This window comes from Lepus europaeus, chromosome 20 (genome assembly GCF_033115175.1).
Source record: "Lepus europaeus isolate LE1 chromosome 20, mLepTim1.pri, whole genome shotgun sequence".
Lineage (NCBI taxonomy): Eukaryota > Metazoa > Chordata > Mammalia > Lagomorpha > Leporidae > Lepus > Lepus europaeus.
This window is the reverse complement of record NC_084846.1, coordinates 37146226-37164272: the sequence shown is the minus strand read 5'-3', so window position 1 is coordinate 37164272 and position 18047 is coordinate 37146226. Positions and strand designations below refer to the sequence as shown.

General features: G+C 38.4%; 1 pseudogene; it reads left to right on the top strand.

Annotated features, from left to right (window-relative positions):
* The first annotated feature begins 14105 nt into the window (after positions 1 to 14105).
* Positions 14106 to 16088, top strand: LOC133749386 (tigger transposable element-derived protein 1-like; annotated as a pseudogene).
* Positions 16089 to 18047: the final 1959 nt, after the last annotated feature.

Sequence of the window (18047 nt, the reverse complement as noted above, 5' to 3'; positions counted from 1 at the left end):
GAAGAAATCCAATCTAAGAATCTTGATTTTCTTCAGAAATAAATCTCAGCAATTAGAGTTGAATATAACTGAAAAAAGAAAATATAACTGAGTGTATAGCTGGAGGAAAAAAAATCCTAAACACACCTTCAAAAATAAGGGAGGGAAACAGTAATAACAGCAGCATATCCCATTGGAATAGTTAAAATGCTGAAGAAAGGGCTCTAAAATCGCCACATTCGATGACACTTCTGACCAATAAGAATGTGTATTCATCGCTAAAAGAATTGCAAAATGGGACTGCTACTTTGGAAGACAGTTTGGCAGTTTCTTAGAAAGTTAAACATGTTCTTAACATGAAGATCTGTCAAAAAAAAAAAAACTTTGTGGAAAGCAGAATTAAAACACAAGTGATGCAGTGGGTAAACCTGCTGCTTGCAACACCTGCATCCCATATTCCATCTGCTCTGCTGCTTTCTAACCCAGCTTCCTGTTACTGTGCCTAGAAAGCAATGGATAATGGCCCAAGTGCTTGCATCCCTCCCACCTGTGGGGAGACCTGGATGCTAAGAACTGAGCCAACTGATTTGAAAACTTATATAGATAATGTTAGTGGGATACATCAGTGAATCTCACTCCCACAGCTAGCACATTAGTTTGTGCCACTTTCTTAATGTCATTCTCACGCAAAGACAAATAGATCAAAAACATATGCAGTGAGTCCTTCCTGACCTTGCCTTTTGGCAGTTTTTTAAATGAAGGAGTTTTGCAATGAGCAAGAACAGATGCTCTCTGGTTGTTTGAAATGAGTCTGTGTTTTGCCAGTGTTTTGTTGGCACTGCTAATGAGAGAAACGGACAGGAAACCTGAGTTCCAATGCCCAGCTAAGTCAGAGAGCCAGACCAAGAGTGCATCAGATGGGCAGCTGCCGGAGTCAGTGGAATCCAGGGAGTGCCAGGCACTGCAGCAGTGCTGGGAAAGTAAACAAGGTGGATCAAGATGTGGTGAGAGGAACTCTTTTCAGGAAGATTACTGGACGTGCTCAAGAGGAAATTAGTGGGCTTCTTTCAAGCGAGAGACAAATATATTCAGTGCCTGAACAGATGTTGAATAAGCAGTTTATTTATTTCTTTGAGAAGCAGAGAGGCAGAGGCAGAGGCATGGCTCTCATACAGTGCTTAACCCCCCAAATGCCCACAATTGCTGGGACCGGGCCAGGCCACAACTGGGAGCAGGAACTCAATTCAGGTCTACAATGTGAGTGGCACCTAACAAACTAGTTGAGCCGGCCGGCGCCATGGCTTAACAGGCTAATCCTCCGCCTTGCGGCGCCGGCACACCGTGTTCTAGTCCCGGTTGGGGCGCCGGATTCTATCCCGGTTACCCCTCTTCCAGGCCAGCTCTCTGCTATGGCCTGGGAAGGCAGTGGAGGATAGCCCATGCACCTGCATGGGAGACCGGGAGAAGCACCTGACTCCTGGCTTCGGATCAGCACGATGCGCTGGCCGCAGCGGCCATTGGAGAGTGAACCAACGGCAAAAAGGAAGACCTTTCTCTCTGTCTCTCTCTCACTAACTCTGCCTGCCAAAAAAAAAAAGAGAGAGAGAGTAGAATCTGAACTTGAACTCTGGTCCTCCAATATGGATTGAAGGTATTCCAACTTGTGTTTTAACTGCTAACCCAAACACTAGCCCTTAGCATTTTATTCTTAACTTTATACTCTTAAAGGGAATTTTGATTTATACCACTACCATCTTTTCCTTACTCAAGTTGCTCCTAGTCTTTCCCACCTCAATGGGAAAGCCTGTTTCTTAAGCCCAGAACCTATTACATGTCCTTGATTCCTCTGTATATTCACTGTCCAGATCCCATTCAATATGCTCATTCGCTTTCTATGGTCTCAATTCTTGCGAGGCTATTTGTTCATTTATTTTCTTTTAATATTCACGTGGAAATTTTATTTTTATTATTAAATTTTATTATTAAATTTTAATATTATTATTTTATTATTAAATTCCAGTTTTATTGAATAGTATCCAGATAATGCTGTGTTTTTTAATGTTCTTTGGATGTTTCTAAGCTTTCTTTGAAGTATATTTATTAAATGATTGATTTCATAAATAATTAGCATTCAATTCAAAAGAAAGTATATTATCTCATATGTATCTGCAGGTTCTGTCTGAATTAATTTTTGATCATCTATATCATTACAGATAGTTTGCCTTGCTCTCTCTCTGTCTGTAAGAGCCTTGTATTTTAGGTGTGTATGCATTTCATTTTTGCTTCCTCTGCAGCTGTTGTCTTATAAAAGTTGATGGTGTGTCCCTAAGTACACAAATATTAACAAGCATGGTCTCTTACTGTCAGCCGTACCCTTCAGCACTGCAAGGTGTCCTTCCTTCCTTCCTTGTCTTGGTCTGAATTAGACTTTGTCTGATATTTCAAGATTAGGATCTAAACTTTCTTTTTGAATGCCTTCGGCAAATTTTTGTGCAGCCCTTTGTTTTTAACTTTTCTTAAAATTGTATTTTAGATATGTTTCAGGAGTGAAGCAGAATGTTGTATTTTGTGTCATCTGGAAACCTTGTTTTACAATAATGAGATAATATCAGGTATGTTTATTTAAATGATAAAACCCTCACCGTGTATTGATTTTCCTTTCCCTTACGTGGTGAGGGGGTATTTCTGTATGTGTTTAGAAGAGTTTGCATTTTTGTTCTAATGACTATTGACACCTTTATATTTGCACACTTATTCCTATCTTTGATGACATCAAAGGTCACCATGATGAGTAATGAAATTAGTTTTTGCAAAAATTCCTAAAAATACTAATAACTACTAGTAACTAGTAGTATAACCAAGTGAGCATTTCAGATAAGCGGGAGCACATAACCACCAAGAGCAGAGAATTGGAAACTGCTCATGCACTTGAGCTTGTTTCTCAGAGGACATTTCAGGAAAGCTTATTGGGCACCCTTGGACTCAGAAGGTGTGAGACCATCACAAACAAGGAGAGCACTGAGAAACCAGCCTAAGTCATAATTTTCAATGAAGACATATGTTGCTCAGACAGAAAGGGCCCTCCTGCTGCCCCTTTCCTACATCCTGGGCACCCCTAACTCTGGCTATAAAAGACCTGACAAGCTGCTGCTCAGAAGTTTGACTCCTTAGGGCAGTGCACCTTCCCATGGCCTCTGTTACCTGTCACAGGTACATCAAATCTCTCTGATCAACTCCCACTTGAGGTTGATTATTCAATGACATCCCAAGCAAACTCCTTGTGTCTGTTAAAGATAGTTCCTGGAATTACTTTTGTTTTGTTTTTTCACATCCCTGTGTCCTTTGCTATCATCATACAGTTTTGGTTCCCTCAGATTATCTTAGTTATTCAGAGTACTTTTAAATATATCTTATGAATAAGTTCTTCAGCTTCAAAGGATATTCCTTTAACTGCCAGTTAATACACATAATCCTATATTTCAGTTATGATTCCCCTCTCACCACATATTTTCATCAATTTCATTATTTCTGTTCTGTCAGAACATAAATATTTATATAATAGGGTATTTCAAAATGTTTGTGGAAAATGAATTAAATGTATGGATTTGTTTTTGTGCGAAAAAATAGGTTGAGTGCCAAAATTTTTTTCATAGTACATGGAAAACATATAGTATGAAAAAAAAAAATCTATGCCATGGGTTTCCAAAATAAACAAATACTCTTAATTCTTTTTTTACATGAAATGTTTGAGGCACCCTCATGTTTCTCTCTCTCTCTCTCCATATATATGTATATATACGTATATATAATATATATATTTAGTTCTGCAGTTAAATATATGAATAAATATATGATCACTCCCAGATATTGTGTTGAAGCTTCTCCAGTCATCTGAGGTTATCTGAAGTTCATTCTCCAATAAATTCTACAGGAAAGACTCATGGAATCAATCTCCACAGAGTCATTCTGTATCCACAAATGTTTGCAAATGACCTTTGTAACAATATTTTTGCTGAACATAAAAATCCTGATTCATATTTTCTTTTTGTGAGTATCTCAAAAATATATTTTCATCATTTTCTACTGAAAATGTTTCTACTAAAACAAAAGGATGTCAGGATACCATCCAAATCCGATTTTCTTTTCCTTTTAAATAGTGTGGTTCTTGGCCTATGTTCTCAGATTCTTCGTGCCCTTGGGCGGATGTGTCCTTGCTGCATATTTTGGGATGTTTCCAAGGCTCATGACTTATATTTTGAATATGGAAATTCAGATTTTCTTTTATTTTGGGGAGATTTCCTCAGCTGTGGTTTTGTAGCATTCATGCTTCGCTCATAGCCTCTTCAGAGTGTCCAGTTATACGAACGGCTGATCTTTCTTCTGTTTTCACAGATGTGCGTCTTTCACTCAAATTCATTAGATTTTTTCAAATTTCGCCTTTCCTTTACTACCAATTTTCTGCCGTCCTCCTTTAATTCCCATGCTGGCTTTATCATATTTTCCATAGTATCTACTCTCCTGGGTGCCCTTCCATTTGGTCTTTATTGTAGAAAGTTTTCTGCTCTTGGAGTTTTGTGCTTTATAGAGCTCCAAAGCCTTGCTTTCCTTCGCAGGGCTCTTGTCTCTATATAGGATGGCGTTTGTGGCTCAGTATTTCCTGGAAGCTACTTCCTTGGGGCTCCTCTCTTGCTTAACCCCACAGCCACGGTCTCGCTCAATTTTAAGTCTGTTCCTAGCATTGGTCCCTCAAAATGAGAATTCGTCTTACAGGGAGGAAGATTTTGCTGGATGACTTTGAGAGTAAAGACTTAGACCATCCAGCTCTGATCTGTCTACATCTGTGGGCAGTTTTTCATTTTTTGCACCACTGGAGTCCAAGGAATGGGTATCAAGTGTCCTCCCAGCATTTGGCTGAGGATACAGCCTGCAGAATTTTTTGCTAGATGATCCATTCTGGTGGAGATAATTGGGGATGATTTAAAAACGGCATCATTGCTGTGGTCCCATGTGCCAGGATGATATTTCAAGACTTAAAGTAGGCCCCATCAACTTCCAGTTTAAAATTTTCACACCTTTCTCACCATCCTCAAAATAGAGCCTACATTCTTCATTATAGTCTACAAATTCTCACTGGAAAAGCAGGAGAGAATGGCCCAAGTCCATGGGCCCTTGCGCCCACGTGGAAGACCCAGAAGAAGCTCCTGGCTTCTGGATTCAGAGTTTGGCTGTGCAGCCATTTGTGGAGTGAACCAGCACATGGAAGACCTCTCTCTTTGTACCTCTCTCTATAACTCTGTCTTTAATTAAATAAAATTAAATCTTTTTGTAAAAATTCTTACAATAACCTTCTGTCTCACTTCAAATCACCCTCTCCTCATTCCTGCACTCCAGAGCTGCTATCATTTCTGCATTTCCAACACACACAAGCTCACACCTTGTTAAGATCTGACCCCTCCTAAAGGATCTGCCTGGCCATCCAATTTAAAGCAGTCTTGCAGCCACTGTCTCTCTGCTTCTCAGTGTAATCACCTTCCTATCATGTATCATAATCACATCCTTTTCTTGTTTGCATACCTGCTCTTGTCTGTCTTATCCCTCAGAACACACATTAGCTGAGAGCAGGGACTTTGTCTGAGTCATTACTTCACTCCTGGTGCCTAGAATAGTCTCTGTCACATTGGCAGTCAGGGAAATGTTCATTGAGTGAAAGAAGGAAGAATGGGAAGAACAGAGAAACATAAAACAGAATTATATTTTTCTTTCTGCTCAGAAAAATGTGAATTTATATTGTACTTCAGATACATATTAGCTTCACGGCCTTATGAATTTTTCAGTCAGTTCCATAAAGCATAAAATGAGGAGAAAATACCATATCTCATAGTATTTGGGTGCATATTAAGTGACATAACATATGCAAAACCATCAAGCAGAGAAAGAGATATGAGATTTACTGTCTTAACCTTTTCCCTCTCTCCCTTCCTCAATTTCTCCCACTCTTAGTGACACTAAGTTAACTAGGAGATGTACATCTTCATGATCATTTTCAGATATGGATTTTTCTCCTCCAAAATGTATCATGTTAAATCTTGGGGCACAATGAATTCCTTGTGATCGATCCAACAAGTGCAGTTCTCTTTGTCCCTGCAATTGGATGATGCTCCTTGTATTTATATTTAACAATACCTCTGCCTTCCATAGTTTATAACTGCCCTGGGATCATTTTGATCTGGCTGTCATTTCAATCCAGGATAATTCCACCAGTATATGAAAAGATTCATTCTGAGTTATTGCTGCCTTATAAGGAGAGAGAGAGAAAAAAAAAAAAAAAGAACAGAGGGTAAAAGCTTTCCTCTGAATCTCTTGAATCAGTCTCCTTTTCGCCTAAAAGCAATTGCATAATAGTACAATTAATTGCTAACACTCTCACCAAATGTCCTCATTCACACATTCTTTGATGTACAGAGTCACTGCTTCACCAGGCAGTGTTAGCACATCTGACAATGTCTCACTAGAAGAGGCTAAGAACTATAAGTACCAGCAGATAAAATGTCTTGCAGGCCATTGCATGGTGGTCTAAGGAACGAAGATGCAAAATAGAAATTATTAGAAGGTCAGGGTGCCATTTCTGAACTAATGCTACCATCTTCTCTGATACCCACCATGAATATTTATTTGTATAGTTTAAAAACAAATCTGCACTATTTTGTAGCACCCTTGTGTCCTATTTTTATTTGTGTTGTTCGTTCTGGTAATATTTTGAGCTGGAAATTTAAGTCACCCGTTTGTCTCCTTTTATTGATAAATATATTTAGAGCAATAAATATTCATTTGATAATTGCCTTACATGTCTATCAAAGATTCTTCTTTTAAAAAAAGGTTTTATTTATTTATTTGAGAGGAGAGTTACAGACAGTGAGAGGAAGAGACAAAGAGAGAGAGGTCTTCCCTCTGCTGAACCACCCCCCCAGATGGCCGCAACAGCCAGAGCTGAGCTGATCCCAAGCCAGGAGCCAGGAACTTCTGGGTCTCTCATGTAGATGCAGGAGCCCAAGCACTTGGGACATTTTCTACTACTTTCCCAGGTCATAGCAGAGAGCTGGATCAGAAGAGGAGCAGCTAGGACTAGAACTGGCACCCATATGAGATGCTGGCACCACAGGCAGAGGAGTAACACACTGTGCTACAGGCCCGCACCTGTCTACCACAGACTCTTACGTGTTGTGATTTCATTATCATTATTATTTAATTCTGTCATTTCAGTTTACAGTTCTCTTTTCACCCAGCAATTTTTATTGCCATGTTTTAAAAAATCCAAGTAGAAGAAAATTTTCTTTTTTATTATTAGTTTTGTTTTTAAAGTAAAGTCTAGTTTAATTGCATTGTAGCCAAAGGCTGGGGTTTATGATACTTAATGGAAGTTACTGATTTTTTCTTTGTTTCCTAACATATGATTACTTTCTATTATTATTATTATTTGACAGGTAAAGTTATAGACAGAGAGAGAGAGAGACAGAGAGAAAGGTCTTCCTTCTGTTGGTTCACTCCCCAAATGGCCGCCACAGCCAGTGCTGTGCCGATCCGAAGCCAGGAGCCAGGTGCTTCTTCCTGCTTTCCCATGCAGGTGCAGGGGCCCAAGCACTTGGACCATCCTCCACTGCCCTCCTGGGCCACAGCAGAGAGCTGGACTGGAAAAGGAGCAGCCGGGACTAGAACCCGGTACCTATATGGGATGCCAGCACCACAGATGGAGGATTAACTAAGTAAGCCACTGCGCCGGTCCCCATATGATTGCTTTTTATAGCTATGTCGTGGTCATTTGAGGAGAATATATATTCTCTAGCACTGTGGACTAGGATTCAATGCACATTGGTAAGATCAGCTCTACAGATTATGCTGTTTAAATATTCTCAATAGTTACTTTCTGTCCACTGGATCTACCTTTTACTGAAAGAGGTATTTTAAAGTCTCCTATTGTTAGTGTGTTTCTAACTAGGTATACTTACACGTTAAATAGTTGTATTTCATAAAGAGGATTGCTGTTTTATTTAGCATAAATATTCACAAGTGTTGCATCTTCAAGGTGGATTGTAGCCTTTAACATTAAAAAATATCCTTTTTGTCATATCTAATACCTTTGAACTTGAAATCTATGTCTTAGGATTACTATACTGCTGTCTTTCATTTTTCATTTGCCTGACATAAGTATGCCCATTCATTTATTTTTTAGCATTTCTGAATCCCTTTGCTTTAGTATGACTCTTGAATACAGCAGAGTTGGATTATGTTTTATTGACAAAACTTAGTATCTTATTTTTTTAACAGGTAAGTTGTTTTGTTATGACCAGTATGTTTCATCTCAATTTTATCATACTGTTATTATGCATATTTTCCTTCTTTCAGTATGTGTGTTTTCTTATATGGATTTGGATATTGATAAGTGATATAAATATACATTTATACTTTATATATACATTTCCTTTTATAGTAGTATAGCATTCTTTTTATGAATATGTTATATGTTTATGAATATTTTACAGATATATTTCCTTTTTAAAGCATTTAGGAACAACTGTATTATTGTTCTAGTAATTATCTGTATATTTATTTATGCTTTTAAAAATATTCTCTTTTTCTTTGTTTAACCTTTTACTATTTGGTGTTTCTTGATATTTCTGCTTTGTTTCTTGTATACATTAACATAGTTTTCAGGGGTGCTTCAAAAAGTTCATGGGAGAAATGAATTAAAAAAATGTTTTCTTTGGTGCAAAAAAATTTTTTCAAAATCAATGCACAGTGCCCAACATTAGAAGTAACACTGAGCTGTCTATTTTCTTGCCTTCTACTTACCCAATATTTGCATTATTTCTACTGTATCACAATATATAGCATTGCTATATTATTCTTCTGCCCTTATGTGCCACTTGGTATGTTAATGAATGCTCAGGTAATTTAGGATGCTCACTTTGGCCCTGTTGCTAAATTTTCTGCAGTCATAGCTCTGTTGAATGAAAGCATTCCCTAGTAGATTCCTCAGGAAATGCTGATGGGCCCTTGTGTGTTCAAATCTACATGCTGAAGTATGAAACACACATTAACTGGACATAAAACCTTGGTCTTCATTTTCTTTCACTGAGTTTTCTAAAAATGCACTCAGCTCTGTCCTTGCTTTACAAGCTGGTTTGGAAAGGACTTCGTCTATTTCATTTGTTTTTGCTACTTACATTATCTGTATTACCTGGAGACCTTGAAGAATTTATCTTATTTTTGAAATCTAACAGTTTTACTAGGATATATCTGGGGGTAATCGTGCTGTTTTAATTTTCTCAGGTACTCAGTAAGCCATTTCAATCTGTAGGATTTACTATCTTTCTAAATATAGGAAGTTTTGTGAATTATAATTTTAATGGTTTTTCATCTCTCCTCAGATAACTGATTGGCCAGGGTTGGGTCAGGCCAAAGTCAGGAGCTAGGAGCTTTATCCAGTTCTCCACAGTGGGGGAAGGGGCCCAAACACTTGAGACATCTTCCACTGCTTTTCCCAGGTGTATTAGTAGGAGACAGGAATGGAAGTGGAGCAGCCAGAACATGAACTGGCACCCAAATGGAATACCAGTGTTACGGGTGGCAGCTTTACCTGTTATACAACAACGCCAGCCCCACGCACATGGAGTTTTAATTTTTCCTTTTTATTTCAGTTACTTTATAAGTCTATTCTCTGTCTTCATGTAACGTTAGGTATAGAAATTTCAGAATTATTAGGTTACCTATATTTTGTATCTTTCAGGCAGGAAATTTTGAGACATTGGTTATTTCACAGGCTTTATTGCTGTCAGCTAAATGGAAATTTAAAATTATGTTGTGATGCACAGATTTTACTAAATGCACTGTCATCCAGTTGGCAGTTATTCCCTTTATGATTGGTGCTTATTGCTTTATTTGAGAATTCTGTGATAATGCAAAGTTCTTATAGATATCTTCTGATGTTTACGGAGAGTTTGTTATCTTTTGCTTACAAAGATGTTCTCCTATTTTTATGCTTATTCAATAAATATTTGAATTTCACATTCAGAATCACAATCGATCTGAAACTGATTTTCTTCTACAGTGTGAGCCAAGGGATCTATACCTCTTTCCTCTTCTCCTCCCCATTCCACTTCTCTCATTTTTTTCACATGAATATTCAAATAATGCTGCACTATTCATTGAAAAGTCAATCTATTTCTCTACTCCATGAAATAAAAACTTTGTCTAAAATTGAAGTGGCTACATATGTTTGGGGTTTTCATGAATCCTCCTGTCTGTTCCATTGTCTGTTTGTCTTTATATAAGACCCCAGAGAATTGTATTCACTGATATCTTATATTCCACTAATGCTCTTTGGGGATCAGGGTTTGGAGAAAGAGATAGCAAGAGAGAGGCCATGTGACTGTTGATGTACAGTGTAAATCTTTATCCATTTTAGTATTTTTTTTGTTCTAGTACTAGTGGTTGAAGTCTGTAATTAACACACAATTATTCTTAGATGTTTAAATTTTAACTGAAAAGTGATCCCTGTTAAATATAAGAGTAGGAAAGAGAGAGGGAGGAGATGTACAATTTGGGGCATGCTCAATCGGACTTGCCCCAAATGGTGGAGTTGGAAACATGCTAGGGGATTCCAATACAATCCCATCAAGGTGGCCTGTACCAATGCCATCTCACTATTCCAAGTGATCATCTTCAGTTCACAATTGTTCACACTGATAGGTCTAAGAGTCAAAGGGACCATACAAACAAGACTAGTGTCTGCTAATACTAACTGATAGAACAAAAAAAGGGAGAGAACGATCATAGAGAGACTCATAGAATGGCAGATGTCCTAAATAGCACTCTGGCCTCAGAATCAGCCCTTAAGGCATTCAGATCTGGCTCAAGAGCCCATGAGAGTATTTTAGGCATGGAAAGCCAAGACACTCTGGGGAAAAAAAAAAAAAAAAAAGAAGACCCAAATGAAAGATCTCTGCGAGTGAGATCCCAGTGGAAAGAATGGGGCCATCAAAGAAGGAGGTACCTTTCTGTGAAGGGAGGAGAGAACTTCCACTTTGACTATGACCCTGTCGGAATAAGATTGAAGTTGGCGAACCCTAAAGGCTTCCATAGCCTCAGCAACTCATGACTACAGCCTAGGGAGATTACCGACGCCATAAACAAGAGTGTCAAATTGTTAAGTCAACAACAGGAGTCACTGTGTACTTTCGTCTCATGTGGGATCTGTCCTTAATGTGTTGTCCAATGTGAAGTAATGCTATAACTAGTACTGAAACAGTATTTTTACACCTTGTGTTTCTGTGTGGGTGCAAACTGATGAAATCTTTACTAATTATATACTGAATCGATCTTCTGTATATAAAGATAATTGAAAATGAAAAAAAAAACTTGGTGTTAAATTGGAAATTGCATAGAAAATTAATCAGTTCTTAAAAAAATATCATGTAGGATCTCTGTCCTTAATGTGCTGTACATTGTGATTTAATGCTATAACTAGTACTCCAACAGTATTTTTCACTTGGTGTTGCTATGTGAGGGCAAACTGTTGAAATCTTTACTTAATATATACTAAACTGATCTTCTGTATATAAAGAGAATTGAAAATGAATCTTGATGTGAATGGAAGGGGAGAGGGAGCGGGAAAGGGGAGGGTTGCGGGTGGGAGGGAAGTTATGGGTGGGGGGAAGCCATTGTAATCCATAAGCTGTACTTTGTAAATTTATATTCATTAAATAAAAGTTTTAAAAAAAGAGAGAGAGAGAGGCCATGTGTAAGTGCTGCTATTGCAATGGAGTTCCCACTCGTTATTCAAAAATATTTCTATTTGGAAATAATTTTTAATTACAAGAAAGTTACAATAATGCAAATCAAAAATAGTACACAAACCATATATCCGTTTAGTCCTAAGTATTCCAGGTTGTATTTATTAAGAATAGGAATGTTCTTTTACATATTAACTAGGATACAGTTATTGCCTTCTCAATATTACACTGAGTTATGAATTCCTGGTTGTTTCCATCTTCATATATCCTATTCAGAGGCACACAATATTTATTTTGTCTTATGATTTTAATTTTGATTACCTGGTCAAAGTGCTTCTCCTCTCTTTAATCACCTACTCCTTCACCTTATAAGTAATAAACAGTCTGAGAGATATATTTAAACCATTTAAACATCCTGCTTTTCATAAAAACTTTCTTCCTAGATTTTCCTTTGACTACAAGTTGTTGTTGTTTTTTTTTTTTTTTTCTTTTTGACAGGCAGAGTTAGACAGTGAGAAAAAGAGAGAGACAGAGAGAAAGGTCTTCCTTCCATTGGTTCATTCCCCAAATGGCTGCTAAGGCCGGCGCGCTGCGCCGATCCGAAGCCAGGAGCCAGGTGCTTCTCCTGGTCTCCCATGCGGATGCAGGGCCTAAGGACTTGGGTCCTCCTCCACTGTACTCCCGGGCCACAGCAGAGTGCTGGACTGGAAGAGGAGCAACTGGGACAGAATCCAGCACCCCAACTGGGACTAGAACCCGGGGTGCCAGCGCCACAGGCGGAGGATTAGCCTAGTGAGCTGTGGTGCCGGCCTACAAGTTCTTTATTGATAAAAATCTTTATTTTGATATTTGTAAGATGATGATTTTTCAAGTCTCTTGTTCTTTTCACATCACCTCTTGGCACTCTGTATTCTACTGTAAGAAGAAATATTTCTCTTCATTTAGTTATTTATCTCTTTATGATCAACAAGGGAAATACATTCCTATTTTTTATTTTATTTTTGATTTGAAGGACGGAGTGACAGATATGGAAATACAGAGAAGTTTTCCATTCACTGGCTCACCGCGCAGATGGCCACAATGATCAGGGCTGGAACAAGCCTGGAGCCAGGACCAGGAACTCCATTTGTGTCTCTCATGCAAGTGGCAGGTGTCCATCTTCTGCTGCCTTCCCAAACACATTTATTAGAAGCAACTTGGAGTGAAAGCGGAACAGCTGGGAGTTGACCAGTGCTCTGATGTGGGATCCAGCATCACAGGTGGTGGCTTAACCTGCTGTGCCACAGTGCTGGCCCACATTCCCATATTTTAATGGCTTATAAATCATTACCCAATTATTTAGCTTCTCAAATTGTCTCAGATTTGAGCAATGGGAATCTTTTAAAATTAGTAATATGCTCCACTTTTTTCTTCTTTTTTATCACTCACTTTCTGATTTTCTGGCCCAATATGTCAAGTTTATCTTTGTAATTTCCTTGAATGAGCCCTAGAGTCAATATTTTTCTGAGGATCCAGCTTATTTTCCTGAGATTGGGTCTTTGTCCTTTTGGAGAACACGCTTAGAACATGTAAGTGTGCCTGCATGCATATAAGCACGTGCATAGGTGCCTATACAAATACATAGATACCCATAGCTGTACACAGACACACGAAGGCATTCCTTGTTTAGCTGCACTTCAAAGATACTGAGATGTTTTTACAAACTAAAAATTTGTGGCATTAAACAAGTTTATCAGAGCCACTTTTCTCACAGTATGTGCTCAATATGTCACATTTTGGTCATTCTTACTACATTTCAAACTTCCTACTTATTATACCTGTCATGGTGTCTATGCTCAATGATCTTTGATGCTGGTATTTCGGTTGTTTTGGGATGCCATGAACTGCACCTCTATTAGACAATCAACTTAATCAGTAAATACTTTGTGTGCTCCTTCTGCTTCTCCCATGTCTTTTCCTTCTCCTTGTGCTTCCCTACATCCTGAGACACAACAATATTGAAATCAAGGCAGTAATCTTACAGTGGCCTCTAAGTGTTCAAATGAAAGGAGTAACCACATACCTCTCACTTTAAATAATAAATATTTGGCCTAGTGGTCGAGATGCCAGTTAAGATGCCCACATCCCTTGTCAGAGTACCCAGTGCAGATCCAGGGAGCCGGCAGGGGATGGTTCAAAAGGCTTTGGAAACACCTTTTCCCTTCCACTGCAAGTACTGGGGAAGGGAACCTGTGGATGGGAGTATCTTCTCTCTCTCTCCCTCTCTCTCCCTCTCTCTGTCTATCTCAAGTTAGAAGCAATTAGACTTAGTGAGGAAGTCTCATCAAAAACTGAGATATGATGAAAGCTATGCCTCTGGTGCCAGTTTTCCAAGTGGAGGAAGTTAAAAGTGTTACTCCAATGAACACCCTGACGATAAGAAAGTGACATAGCTTATTGCTCATCTAGAAAAAGTTCGAGTAGTCTGAATAGAAGCTCAAACCAGCAACACTATTCTCTTAAGAAAAGATTAATCCAGAGCAAGGCCCTAACTCCCCTCAATTCTATGAAGGCTAGGAAAGGTAAGAAATCAGTACAAGAGGGGCCGGCGCTGTGGAACAGTGGGTTAATGCCCTGGCCTGAAGCACCGGCATCCCGTATGGGTGCCGGTTCGAGACCCGGCTGCTCCTCTTCTGATCCAGCTCTCTGCTATGGCCTGGGAAAGCAGTAGAGGATGGTCCAAGTCCTTGGGCCCCCGCACCTGCATAGAAGACCCAGAGGAGGCTCCTGGCTCCTGATCAGCGCAGTTCCACCCATTGCAGCTACCTGGGGAGTGAACCAGCAGATGGAAGACCCCCTCTCTCTCTTTCTGCCTCTCCTCTCTCTGTATAACGCTGTCTTTCAAATAAATAAATAAATCTTAACAACAACAACAACAACAAAAGAAATCAGTACAAGAAAAGTTGAATCTCTCAGAGGTTGGTTCATGAGGGTTAAGGAAATAAGTCATCTCTATAACATGAAAGCACAAGATGGAGCAGCAAATGCTGACATCAAAGCTGCAGAAAATTATCCAGAAGACTTTGCCAACATAAGTGATGGAAGTGGCTACACTAAACAGCACATTTTCAATGTACAGGACGCAGCTTTATATTGGAATAAGATGTTACCCAGGACTTTTGTTACTGGAGAGCAGTCAGCGCCTAACTCCAAAGCTTCAAAGGACAGGATGACTCACAAAATATCAGGGACTAATACAGCTGGGGACTCTAAGTTGAAGCACATGCTCATTTGCCATTCTGAAAACTCTAGATCCCTAAAGAACTACCCTAAAGCTACTCTGCCTGTGCTCCTTAAATGGATCAATAAAGCCTGGACAACCACACATCTGTTTACAACATGGGTTACTGAATATTGTAAGCTCATTGTTGAGGACTACTGCTCAGGAAAAAGGGTTGCTTTCATAATATTACTACTCATTGGCTGTGCAGCCAGCCATCCAAAAGCTGGGATGGAGAGAGACAATGTGCTTAATGCTAACATAGGCAATTCTGCAGCTCATGTATTAAGGGGTAATTTTGATGCTCAAGTCTTATTATTTAAGAAACATATTTCATAAGGATATTTTTCCTATAGATAGCGATCCCTATGATGGATATGACTCAGGTAAATAGAAACCATTCTAGAAAGGATTTATCATTCTAGATGGCATTAAAAATATGCGTGATTCATGGGAAGAGACCAACATATCAACATTAACAGGATTTTGTAAGAAGTTGATTGTAGCTTTCATGAATAAAGAAGGAGTAGTGACTTCCATGAAGGAAGAAACTGCAGATGTGTTAGAAACAGAAGGATAACTGGAATTAGAAGTGGAGCCTGAAGATGAGACAGAACTGCTGAATCTCCTAATCAAGTTAATAGATGAGGAGTTGCTTCTTATGGGTGAGTAGAGAAAGTGGCTTCTTGAGATGGAATTTACTTCCAATGAAGATGCTATAAAAACTGTTCAAACGACAAGAGATTTAGACTATTGCATGAACTAAGTGGATCAAACAACAGCAGGATTGAGAGGAATGACTTCAATTTTGAAAGACGTTCTGCTGTAGGTAAAATGCTATCAAACAGTATTGTAAGCTACAGAGAAATTGACCCAAAGGAAGAGCTGATTGATTTGGCAAACTTCCTTGTCTTATTTTAAGAAATTGTCACAACTACCCCAATTCAGCAGCCACCACTCTGATCAGTCAGCAGCCAAGAAAAAAGCCCTGGCCAACAAAAAATTGTGGCCTTCTGAGGGCTCAAATGATTATTAGCATTTTCAGCAAGAAAGTATTTTAAATTAAGGTGCATACATTGAGTTTTTAAACATATGTCTACTGCATACTTAGTACACTGCAATATAGTACAAACATGACATTTATAAGCACTGGGAAGCCAAATATTCACATTCCTCACTTTACTGCAATATTCATTTCTCTCATCCACTTGTCAGTGGCAAATTTCACTGTGTCCTGGCTTGCCTTTCCTGTGGTTAATTTCATAAACATAGGCTGTTGTAGACAGAATTTCTTGTTACTCTTTCTCTCTTATACACAAATTAGCATATTATATATTCCCCTTCCCATCTTGTTTTTTTTTTCTGTTTAATGATAACATCCATAAGTCACTCCATATTGGTTCACAATCATCTTCTACATTCTTTTATACAGTCATATGGTTACCTAACTTTATTATGCAAGCAATCCCCTCTGTTTTGGATATTTCAGTGGTTTACAATATTGTGCAATTAGAAATTATGCTTGAATGAATAATTTTGTCCATATATGTTTTTTGTGTTTTGGAAGCTGTCTTGCAGATAAAGTCTGAAAGTGAGATTACTAAATTTTAGGATAAATTTTATTAATATTGTCATAATGTACCATTTTGTATCCCCATTGCAATATATGAGAATGCCTATGTGGACAAATTGATGAAATTGTATCAATCTGATAGATCAGAAAATGATGTCTTCATGTATATCAGTCCGATTCAGCTGCCATAACACAGTACCATGGACAAGGTGCTGAAGCAACAGAAGTTTACCTCCTCATGGTTCTGGAGACTTGAGAAGTCCCAGCTGAATGGGTCAGCAGGGTAGGTTTCCTTTTGAGGCCTATGGCCTTGGCTTGCAAGCAGTAGCCATGTCGCCAACTTGTCACTGTGTGTTCACATGGCCCATTCCCTAATGATGAGACTGTGTGTGGGAGCCAGAAAGAGGAAAGAGCTCCTGGATAGCTCTTGTATGGACACTAATTCTATAGGATCAGGCTCCCACTGTAATGGCGTGGTTTACCCTTAATTACCTCTACATAGGACCTAGCTCCGAATAGAGTCACACTGGGGAACATGACAACAGAACATGTTTTTGGGAAGGACACAATTCAGTCCACAGTACAACCCATTTAAAAATCTTGTCATGAGAAAAACCAATATCATTTCTCAATTTTAAAGGCTGTATTTGTATTAGTATTTTTTTTGTAAATTGTTCTTGTCTTTTTCCTATTTTTCTAGAGAATGTTGTGGTTTTAAATTTTAATATTTAGGACTTATTTATAAATTAGGGGAAGTACATCTTTATTTGTGATACAGTTTGTAAAATTTTACACTGTGTGCTAAAAAGTTATTTGGAAAACTGTTGGGCTGAGATGGCTCTAGTGACTTGGGTTCCTGTTTAAGCAAACCCAAGCCCAATTCAATGCAAACAGCAAAATGAAACTTAAACTGAACCAACCAGAAATCATCCATCTAACATTTAACTAGGGAATTTCCACCTTAACCAATCAAATATATTTTCTTGGTCTTGCTCCCATGAATGCCTTGCGAGAGTTTTCCACTTCCCCCCACTTGGTGGAGCCATGAACTGCCTGCCGTCTGACTCTGCCTAATTCCATCTCTATCTGCTCAAATGGACTGTAAAATTTTAACATGCTTAGGCTTATCTTTTAAAGCTATTTTTTCATTTGTTCTTTTCAGTTTGCTTGAATGTTTTATTTTGCCTTCTTTGTTTTTATGCAGTCAAACTTAACCATCTTTTCTTTATTGTATCTTGATTTTTGGTCATTGTTAGAAAGCCTTTTCCTATAACCAGGTTATCAAGGAATTCCACAAGTTTTCTTCTAGCACTTGTACAGTGTATAGCAATTGGTGCTTACATGAAGAAATTGGAAAGGTACAAAATAAATGTGCTATCAATGCATCTCAAGAACTTAGAAAAACAACAAACCTCAAATTAGTAAGAGGAAAGAATAATTAAAATTA